At 37.9% G+C, this 10,176-nt stretch overlaps 1 pseudogene; it reads right to left on the bottom strand.

Annotated features, from left to right (window-relative positions):
- On the bottom strand, positions 1 to 910 carry LOC102853032 (annotated as a pseudogene).
- Between the last annotated feature and the right edge of the window lie 9,266 nt (positions 911 to 10,176).

Genomic DNA, 10,176 nt, shown 5'->3' with positions numbered 1-10,176 from the left:
CTAGCTGCACTTTTCCGTAGCTTTGTTCATCAACTGTGAAACAGAATTGTAATGTTCTCCTAAGTCTTATGCTTGCCTCATATACACAAGCATTAATGGTTTCTTTTGATATTCTTCACCAACTACAATAGGAGGAGAATCGGCCTGGAATACTTCCATCGGTGTTTGCAAAATATGAGACAGTGCTCTAAGCTCAAGCTGACCTCCCCAGGCAGTTGTGTTTACAACATTATCACAGTACTTTCTAAACTCTTCTAGAGTATACATATCTTCTGTGTTGGAGTTTGTTAAAAATGACAAAAAGTCTTCCACAAGGCTTTGCATACATTCAGCAGTCTGGCTTCTTAAGGCAGCCACAGTCAGGGGGCAATCCTGTTCCTTCAGTTGATCTTCAATGGCTCTATACATGCAGTGCCCATCAGACGGAATCTGTTTAATTTCCAATTGCCTGGCTGCCAATATTTGAGCAAGTTTTTTACCTTCTAGGTGTCTGGCTCCAGATAAGTTCTCAATTTCAGCTTCAGCTATCCTTTCTTCTCGCTCCTTTTCCAATTCAGCTTTTTTCTCCCGTCTCTGCTGTGCTTTTGAAATCCGAGCCTGCTGATCCCCAAGAACCAAGTCTGAAATGTTAAACAGCAACAGAATCTATCTTATTCTCCTTAGAAATCTGCTTCAATTGATCCAGTTCTTCTCTATGCTTCTGCTCTATTTCTGCTTCCAACTTTGCAACATCTTCTATGAGTTGCTTCCTCCTCTTCTTGTCATTCTTAGGAACTTCATTTTTCCTACCCTGAATGTTAGCTTGCAACTCCTTCTTCTCTTTACGATGCTTTCTCACTAGCTGCTCCTTTTCATCAAGCTCCTCTGTCAGGACTGCCTCCATGACGACCAGAAATCCCAGCACACACGCTGGGAGAAGCCCAAACTGGGGTTCGGCTGGCACCTTTCACCCCTCCCCTCCTATTTTGATATATTTTAAAACCTAGTGGAAGTGGACAAATTCCTTGAAACTCATGCCCTACACATATTGACACAGAGAGATGTAGAACACTTGAACAGATAGATCAATCACAAAAGAGGAAAATAAGCAAGTTAAAAAGACTATTCACAAAAAAATTCCTTGACCAGATGGTTTCACATTTTAATTCTACCAAACATTCAGAGAAGACCTATCACCAATCTTATTTAAATTATTTCAAAAAATAGAAAAAGAAGAACACTCCCAGAGTCATTCTATGAAGCAAACATAACCCTAATACCAAAACCAGGGAAAGATATATTTTTTAAAAAATCCAAAACCCCACAAAAAAATACCTACAGACAAATATTTCTCATGAGTGTAGATGCAAATATCTTTAACAAAATCTGGGCCAATATAATCCAAAAGTATATAAAAAAAATAATTCATCATGACCATGTGGGATTCATAACAGGTATGCAAAGATAGTTCAAACATAAGAAAACCAATCAATTCATAACATTAGCAAAGCAAATAACAAGAACCATGTGATCCTATCGATTGATGCATAAAAGACCTTGTTTGTTTGTTTGTTTGTTTTTCTTGTTGTGTACTGTCAAATAAGATCCAACTGACCCAGGAGATTGCCTCTCCTGCATGGAGCATCTGGTAGATTCAAACCGTATGCCTTTGGGATTGCAGCACACCGTTTTTGCCACTAGGCCACCAGAGCTCCCTTAGAAAAGTCATTGACAAAATCCATCACTCCTTCTTAATCAAGACATTCAAATAGGATAAAAGGGAATTTCCTCAACATTGTGAAAAGTATAGACACAGAATCAAGAGCCAGTATCATTTTCAATGGAGCAAGACTCAAGGTATTCTCCTTGTAAACAGGGACCAGACAATGATTCCCACTTTCCCCACTCCTATTCAATATTGTATTTGAAGTACTTGCTGGGGCAATACAGCAAGTGAATGAAACAAGGGGCATCCAGATGGGTAAAGATATGGTGAAACTGTTGCTATACACAGATGATATGATAGTATACAGAAAAAAATCCCAAGAACTCAACACTCAATAATTTGAAAGGTCTCTAACTGCAGATTTTCCCAGTGCAATGTGTCTCCTTATTGATGAATGGGACCTTGTAAAGATTACCTGTCTTTTTCCAACAGGGAGAAAAGAAAACTTGTTGATTGAGAAAAACATTTGGCAATACCATCTCAGACAAGTGTCTTATAACAGAAGTTTACAGATTACCCCTAGTTCTCCAGAAGAAAAAGATCTACAACCTAATTACAAAATGAGCAAAAGACATGAAAAGACTTTTAACAGAAACAGACATTTGAATGGTCAGCTGACAAATAAAGAAATGCTCAAAGTCATTAGCAACGAGAGATAAAAATCAAAACCAAAATGAGATATGACCTTACCCCAGTAGCAGTGGCAAAGTTTAATAGGACAATAAGCAATAAATGTTTTCACTTCCACTGCAAGGATATTACCCCAAGGAATTTAGATCTGAAACACAAACAGAGATTTGCACACCAATGTTCATAGCAGCTTTATTCACAATCGCAAGAACGTGCCAACAGTCCAAATGTCCAACCACAACCGAATGGACTGAGAAACTGTGGTACATACACACAATGGAATACTAATCAGCACTCAGGAGAAATTATTTTGAAAATTACTACATAACCTGGGAGAGACTGGAGGGCATTATTTTGAGTGAACTCAGTCTCCTAGGGATAAATACTGCATAACACCATTATTGTAAAAACAGAAGGATAACTAGTAAAACGTATATGCAAATTCAAGGGAGAAAGGGGTGAGAACAGAAGAGGGGGCGGCAAGAAGGAAAAATCATAGTGACAAAATTTAGTTACTAGAGGGAATGGGGATAAGGGAAATGGGGAAGATCCAGCAGGGATCCAGAAAGATAGGGTAATGATGGCCATGGTTTAATGGTGAATAATTTTATAACAAATAATGAATGAGAATGAATGTAAGGAACACAATGTGAAGGAAGGGTAGTGTGAAACACAATTTATATAAATGTTCCTTACAAACCAATGTAAAATTAAAATAAATAAGATTGTTTTTTTAAAAAGTGAGATTCAAATCAAAACCCCAATGAGATGCCACCTCACCCCAGTGGCAGTGACAATGTTTAACAGGAGAGCAAGCAATAACTCTTGGAGAGGATACAAAAAGATTGGAATTCTCAGAGGCTGTGGCATTAGGGACATTACTGTCAGTGTCAGATGGATCTTGGCAGAAAGCACTACCAAAAGGATGTCTGTGTTTCATTGACTATGCAAAGGCATTTGACTGTGTGGATCACAACAAATTGTGGCTAACCTGAAAGAAAATGGGAATCTCAGAACACTTGATTGTATTATATGAAACCTATACTTGGACCAAGAAGCATTCCTCAGAACAGAGCAAGGAAATACTGCATAGAGCAAGGAAATACTGCATAGTTCAAAATCAGGAAAGGAGTGCATCAGGGATGCATCCTGTCCCCTTAACTTTTCAATCTGTATGTGTAACAGATCATTCAAGAAGCAAGGCTTTATGAGGAGTGTGGCATCAGGATTGGAGGAAGACTCATCAACAACCTACGAAACTGAGGAGGACCTGAAGGACTTGCTTCAAAGAGTCAAGGACTATCGTCTTCAATATGGATTGAAGCTCAACATCAAGACAAAGATTCTTACTACTGGGCCAACTGGCAGCAGCATATCAGATGGAGAAGAGATTGAGGTTATTAACAATTACAGCTTGCTTGGACCCACAATTAACACTCTTAACACCAGCAGTCAGAAAATCAAAAGACAAATTGCATTGGGAAAAACTGCTGTTATGTACTTCTCCAAAGTGTTGAAGAGCAACAATGTCAGTCTATATACATAAGTGTGCTTAATCAAGGCCATAATATTCCCATTTTCTTGTTATGCTTCAGAGAGTTGAACAATGACTAAGGATGACAGAAGAAGGATAGATGCCTTTTGAGTTGTGGTGCTGGAGAAGATGCCTTTGAGTTGTGGTGCTGGAGAAGAGTCTTGAATATACCATGGACCACCAAGAAAACAAATAGGTCTGTCTTGGAGAGGGTGAAACCAAGTCTTTCCTTGGAGGCTGGAATTTTTAAGCTCTACCTCACTTACTTTGGGAACATGGCCAGAGAAATAGGTCCTTGGAGAAGGACATCATGCTCAGAAGGGTGTACCGATAGCACAAGAAAGGAAGAACCAGGATGAGATGGATTGACATAGTAACTAAGGTAATGGGGGTTGGTGTGTCAGAGTTAGTGAGACTGGATCAGGACAGGGAAGAGTTCAGAGCTGCTGTACACAGGGCTGTTGTACATCACAAGAGACTCAACAGAATATAAAAACAATAACAAACTATGAAAGGTTTGGAATCAGGAGTGGCATCTACTTCCTAAATAACATGCCTCTGGAAACTCTATGAACTTTGATAAATGTCGATAGTTGTAGAGGGGCTGCAAGCCTTTTTGTTCATAGGGTCGCTATGAATCGTGCTCAACTCGAAGGCAATCAACAACAAACAACATTGATGTGACTGTAAAATGGTACAACCACTCTGAAAGGCAGTTTGGTGTTTCCTTAAAAAGCTGAACATAGACATTCTATATTACTCAGTTAGGAATTCACTGCTAGGAATATACCCCAAGGAATTTATAAATGAGACACAAACAGATTTTGCACACCAATGTTAATATTATTCACCATTTTAAGACCTGGAAATAGCACAGATGTCCACCCACAATTAAATGGATTGAGAAATTTTGGAAAATTTACACTATGGAATACTATGCAGTACTCACGAGCAATGATTTTGAAAATTACTACATAACCTGGAGAGACTGGAGGTCATTATGCTGAGTGAACTAACTTAATCTTATAAGGATACATAGTGCATAAGACCATTGTTTTAAAAGTAGAAGGATAAATAGTAAAACATGTATGAGGCTCCAAGGGGAAGGGGGCATAGGGGTGAGAATGAGCAGGGGAAAAATCATAGCATCATACAATTTGGTGGGTAGTAAGGATGGGGGATGGTAAAGAAAATGGGAAAGATCCAGTGGGAATTTAGAAAGACAGGGTAAATGGTAGACATATTTCAATAATTAATTTTACAAAAGATAGTGTGAAGGATAGTGTGAAGCACAATATATACTAATTTTGTAAGCAAACCAATATTAAATAAAAATTTAAAAATGACTATGCAGTGCTCACTTTGGCAACACATACACTAAAATTGGAATGATACAGAGAAGATTAGCATGGCTCCTGCACAAGGATGACATGCAAATTCGTGAAGAGTTTCATATTTTAAATAAATAAATAAAATTAAAATAAAAATTACTATGCAGGGTGGGGGGCGGGGGAATCATTCTTAGTTTCCATAAACAATCTTAAATGTAATGGGGGAAGATAACAGGATTATCAGCAAAGTTATGAGATTTTCAGAAAGAGAGTGGGTTTTTTAAGGAAAAAATAATTTCAGTGTGCTCAAATATGAAAACCACAACCCTGCTAGGTCTAGGAGTATTAGAATACATAAGATGGAACTCTCAATGTGTCATCCATAGGGAGTTGTGCTTCTAACCCAAAGGTGGTACCCCTCTGTTGATTCAAATCCACAAAGTCTATCTCCTTCCATGTGATTTACAGCCTCTGAAAGCCTGCTAGCATCAGTTCGGACTCAACAGCAATGGGCAAAGAATTAAAGGGGGAAACAATACAAGCTTTTTAAAAGTCTATATGACTATTTAGAAGTATCAGCTTATGACAATTATTGGAGGCTGCTCTTCTGCCCACATATATCTGAACAATTTAAAACTATATCTAACAGATATAGTTTCATGTCTATTCTTGGAAGAATATTTTCATGCAAAATGTGAAAACTGCTATTGGAGTCATTATCAAGGAGGCCTCCATGTTGCCCTAGATAAATAAAGAAAAGGGTAACTAAAAGAAAATGTTGTGTTCTGAAGTTGTATTTTTTCCTCAAAGCTCTTTAAACAATACTTTTATTTACTCCTTATTTTCCAGATGTCTTCTCCAGCAGTCTGGCAATAATTTACTGCTGTCATTTCTGCATTAGTAAACACTAGGACCTGCTGAGTAATTACAGACTAACCTCATAATGAAATGCAGGGAATGGTTCTAATTAAATTTTAATGTTGCTTAACAACTATTCTACTTTACAATGAGAATTTTCTAGCCATGTATCCTAAAGAGTTATCAGAATGCACTACCTGCTCCCAAAAATATACAAATAAGAATATAAGCATGGAATATTACCAACAGTGGGGTATGTGTGTGTGGACATTTATGATGAAAATTAATACACTGCATTAAAATAAAATATAAAACCGTATCAAAATGTTATAACTATAAGAAAGAATTTTTCTGAAAGCTCATATTTCACTTTGAAGAGAGAAAAGGGTAACTTATTCTCCATTCAAATAGTAAGCAATGTTGTTGTTGTTGTTGTTATGTGCCACAAGTTGCTTGCAACTCACAATGACCCTATGTACAAGAGCCCTAAAGCCTGCTCTATCCTACACTAACCTTATTGTCTTTGACATACCTACCCCCATTACCCCAGTCATTGAATCAATCCATCTCATTGAGGGTCTTCCTATCCTGTGCTGTCCCTCCACCTTCCCCATCATGGTGTCCCTCTCCAATGACCAGTCCCTTCTTGTAACATGTCCAAAGTATGTGAGATGAAGCTTCAGAATCCTTGCCTCCAAGGAGCAGAATGGTCTTACCTTCTCCAGCATGAGCCTGTTTGTTCTCCTAGCAGTCCATGGTATTTTCAACATTCTTCTCCAGCACCACAGCTCAAAGGCATCCATTCTCCTTCTATCATCCCTAATCATTGTCCAGCTCTCTGACACATAGCAAGCAGTTGCGAAGACCATGGCCTGGATCAGGTGCACCTTAATCTCCAGACTGACGTTGTCTTCCACTGAACATGAAATAAAAATAATTTAAATTAAGCATGCATATTTAGTTGGTTGGATGGTTGTTTGTTTGTTGTGTTTTCTTGGTTTTTTGTCATTTTAAGCCTCTTGTTTAGAGTCAACAAGACCTTAATGGAGAGCCCTTGTATTTAAAGCCAGACCCTTGTTTCTATTTTGGAGACTAGGTGATGCAGCTGGACTCTGTAAGTTGGGTACTCTTGTTGTGGTGTGGCATGTTTGGTTGTTGTTGGTTTTGTTTTTTTGGTTTTTTTTTTTAATTTAAGCCTCTTGTTCAGAGTCAACAAGACCTCATAGATAGCCCTTGTATTTAAAAGTCTGTTGGGCCCTTGGGCCTGCAACCATCAAGCCTTATGCTCTTATTTTTGGAGGAACATTCTTCTAAGTTGTACAGCACTCTTCTGTCAATATGTTGTACTGACGTAACCTGGGGTTGCTGTGATGCTGGACCTTGTGCCATTGGGGAGTCAAATGCATAACGACTGCCTATGGTGTTTGGTGGAGTTCCCAGTTTAAGACAGATTTGGAAGCAGGGTGGCATAATCCTCCTAAACCACATGCCTCTGGTAACTTTATGAACTTGGAGAAATGGCAATAGTTATAGAAAGGGTTCAGGTCTTTTGTTCATAGGGTCGCTGTGAGTTGTGTTCGACTCGACCGCAATCAACAACATACCTTTTTTTGAGGGTGTTCTGATAGCCTAGTGATAAGGATCTGCACTGCAATCCCAAAGGCATGCAGGTCAAATTTACCAGCTGGTCTGCAAGAGAAGGAAGGGAGATCTACCCCTTGCAATTACTACCTCTGAAAACTCGCTAGAGGGTCAGTTATGGATTGGTTCCAACTCGATAGTACTCAACAACAATATACCTTTTTTGAGAATCATAGTGCTAAAAGACTTCTTAGCTAGGAAACAAAGCCTTATATTTACTGTATTGTTTAAAATTCTCCAAAGATTTAAAGAAGCAAAACTCTTTCCATATTTTAGCATTGCATTAGTTTTGTGCACAAGTATCCTCCTGAGCATTTAGCATAAATCCCTTTGATGATGACTTGTGTGAACATGATAAAAATCTGTTGCTCATTTCTTTCATACCACCAAAAGAATATCCCAAGTTTCCCTTTTCATGATATATTGCCAGCATAAACAGGTCCATACCATTGGGGAAGACATTCTTGAACTCTTTTGCCGCAATCTGCTGAAATATGTTATCCCTACTCTTCATACATTTGTCAAATGACTTATATAACTGCTTCTATTCATATAAATTATTATAGATTTAATGGGCAGCTAAAAAAACAAGACAAAGTATTAAAATATCATGTGCAAAGAGCTGGAGTTGGATAATAAAAAAATAACCCACTCATCATTTCTCAAACTGAAAGACATGGAAAACAAAATCAAGACCTGAGTTGCAACACTAAGAGGAAAATACTGAATGATCCAGTAAGCATTAAAAGAAGGTGGAGACAAAAGGACAAACACTGCATAGTGCCACTGCTGTAGAATGGGACTGACATCAGGGTTGGGGTAAGAATGAGAAAAACTGGATGAATTATGTATACTGCATTGAAACGGATGAGGAAGAGAACAGTTTAAAAGCAATATATTATATAGGGCATTATGATTATCATAAGAGTCCAGAATGAAGGTTGCAGAGTGGAGTATACTCGGGATGGGGGTGGGGGGTGCGGGAGGATTGTATACCAATGAAGGAATTTTTCATTTACTTTTCAAAGAGAAGAGCAAACTGGGGAGGGCGAGGGGGGGGAGAAAAGTGAATTAATGGAAATCCAAAATATCTGCAAATGTTCATTGAAATTAATAATAATTAAACAAGAAGGTGGAGGGAAATATATACAGACACTGTTCAGAAAAGAATTCATCAACACTGAAGATTTTCAGGAAGTAGTATATAATAAAGAGCCAATGGTGATGAAAGAAGACGTTCAATCAGTATTGAAGGCATTGGCAAAATATAAGGCACCAGGAATCAATGGGATACAAATTGATATGTTTCAAATAACAGATGCATCCCTGGATGTATTCCCCATTTGTGCCAGGAAATTTTAAAGACAGTTACATGACCAACTGATTGGAAGGGATCCATATTTATTTCCATTCCCAAGAAAGATATCCAATACAACGTGAAAATTATTGAATAATATCACATCATTAATATCAAATACAAGCAAAATCATCAAAAATGCATTTTTAAAGGGTTAAGTAAACCAGTATAAAATAAAAAATTTCTTTTAACAAACAAACAAAAACTAGAACAGTACATTAACAGCCAACTGTCAGAAGTTCAAGCTGGATTTAGAAGCAGTCAGGGAAACCATTGCTGATGCCAGATTGATTTTGACTGAAAATAGAGTAAATTAGAAGAATGTTTATTTGTGTTTTATTGACTATGCAAAGGCTTTTACTCTGTGGATTGTAACAGACTATGGATAATCTTGAAAAGAATGGGGATTCTTAATTATGCTTAAGTAAATCCATACCTACATCAAAAAGATGTTGTCTGAACGGAACAAGGGAACACTGCACAGTTTAAAATTGGGAAAAGACAGTGCAACAACGAATGAATGAAAACCCAAAATCTCTGTAAATGTTCATTAAAACTAATAAAATTTAATTAAAAAATTGGGGAAAGAGTGTATCTGGGCTATATAATTTCTTCCTATCTATTCAATCTGTATGCTGAGCATATTATTAGAGAAGCTGGACTTTACAAAGAAGAGTATGGCATCAGGATTGGAAGAAGACTCATTAACATGCACTATGCGGATGACACAACCTTGCATGCTGAAAGTGAGGAGGACCTGAGCCACTTGCTGCAGAGGATCAAGGATTGAAGTCTTCAATATGGATTACATCTCAAGGTAAAGAAAACAAAATTCTTCTTCACTGGACCAACAGGCAACATCATAATAGATGGAGAAAAACTGAAGTTGTCACTGATCACATTTTGGTTGGATCCACAGTCAACACCAGTAGTATCAGCAGTCAGGAGATCCATTGCGTTGTCAGGTGCCATCAATCGAGTATATCTCACAGTGACCCTATCAACAACAGATCTGAACTCTGTCCTATCCTAAGTGAGGGTCTTCTTCCTCATCAATCCTCTACCCTTCAAAACACCATCTCCAGGGTTTCTGGCTCTTTTCTCTTCGCCTTAAATTCGG

This window comes from Elephantulus edwardii, unplaced genomic scaffold (assembly GCF_000299155.1).
Source record: "Elephantulus edwardii isolate Elephantulus edwardi_28Jun2011 unplaced genomic scaffold, EleEdw1.0 scaffold00353, whole genome shotgun sequence".
Taxonomy (NCBI): domain Eukaryota; kingdom Metazoa; phylum Chordata; class Mammalia; order Macroscelidea; family Macroscelididae; genus Elephantulus; species Elephantulus edwardii.
This window is presented reverse-complemented; position numbering and strand designations above follow the sequence as displayed.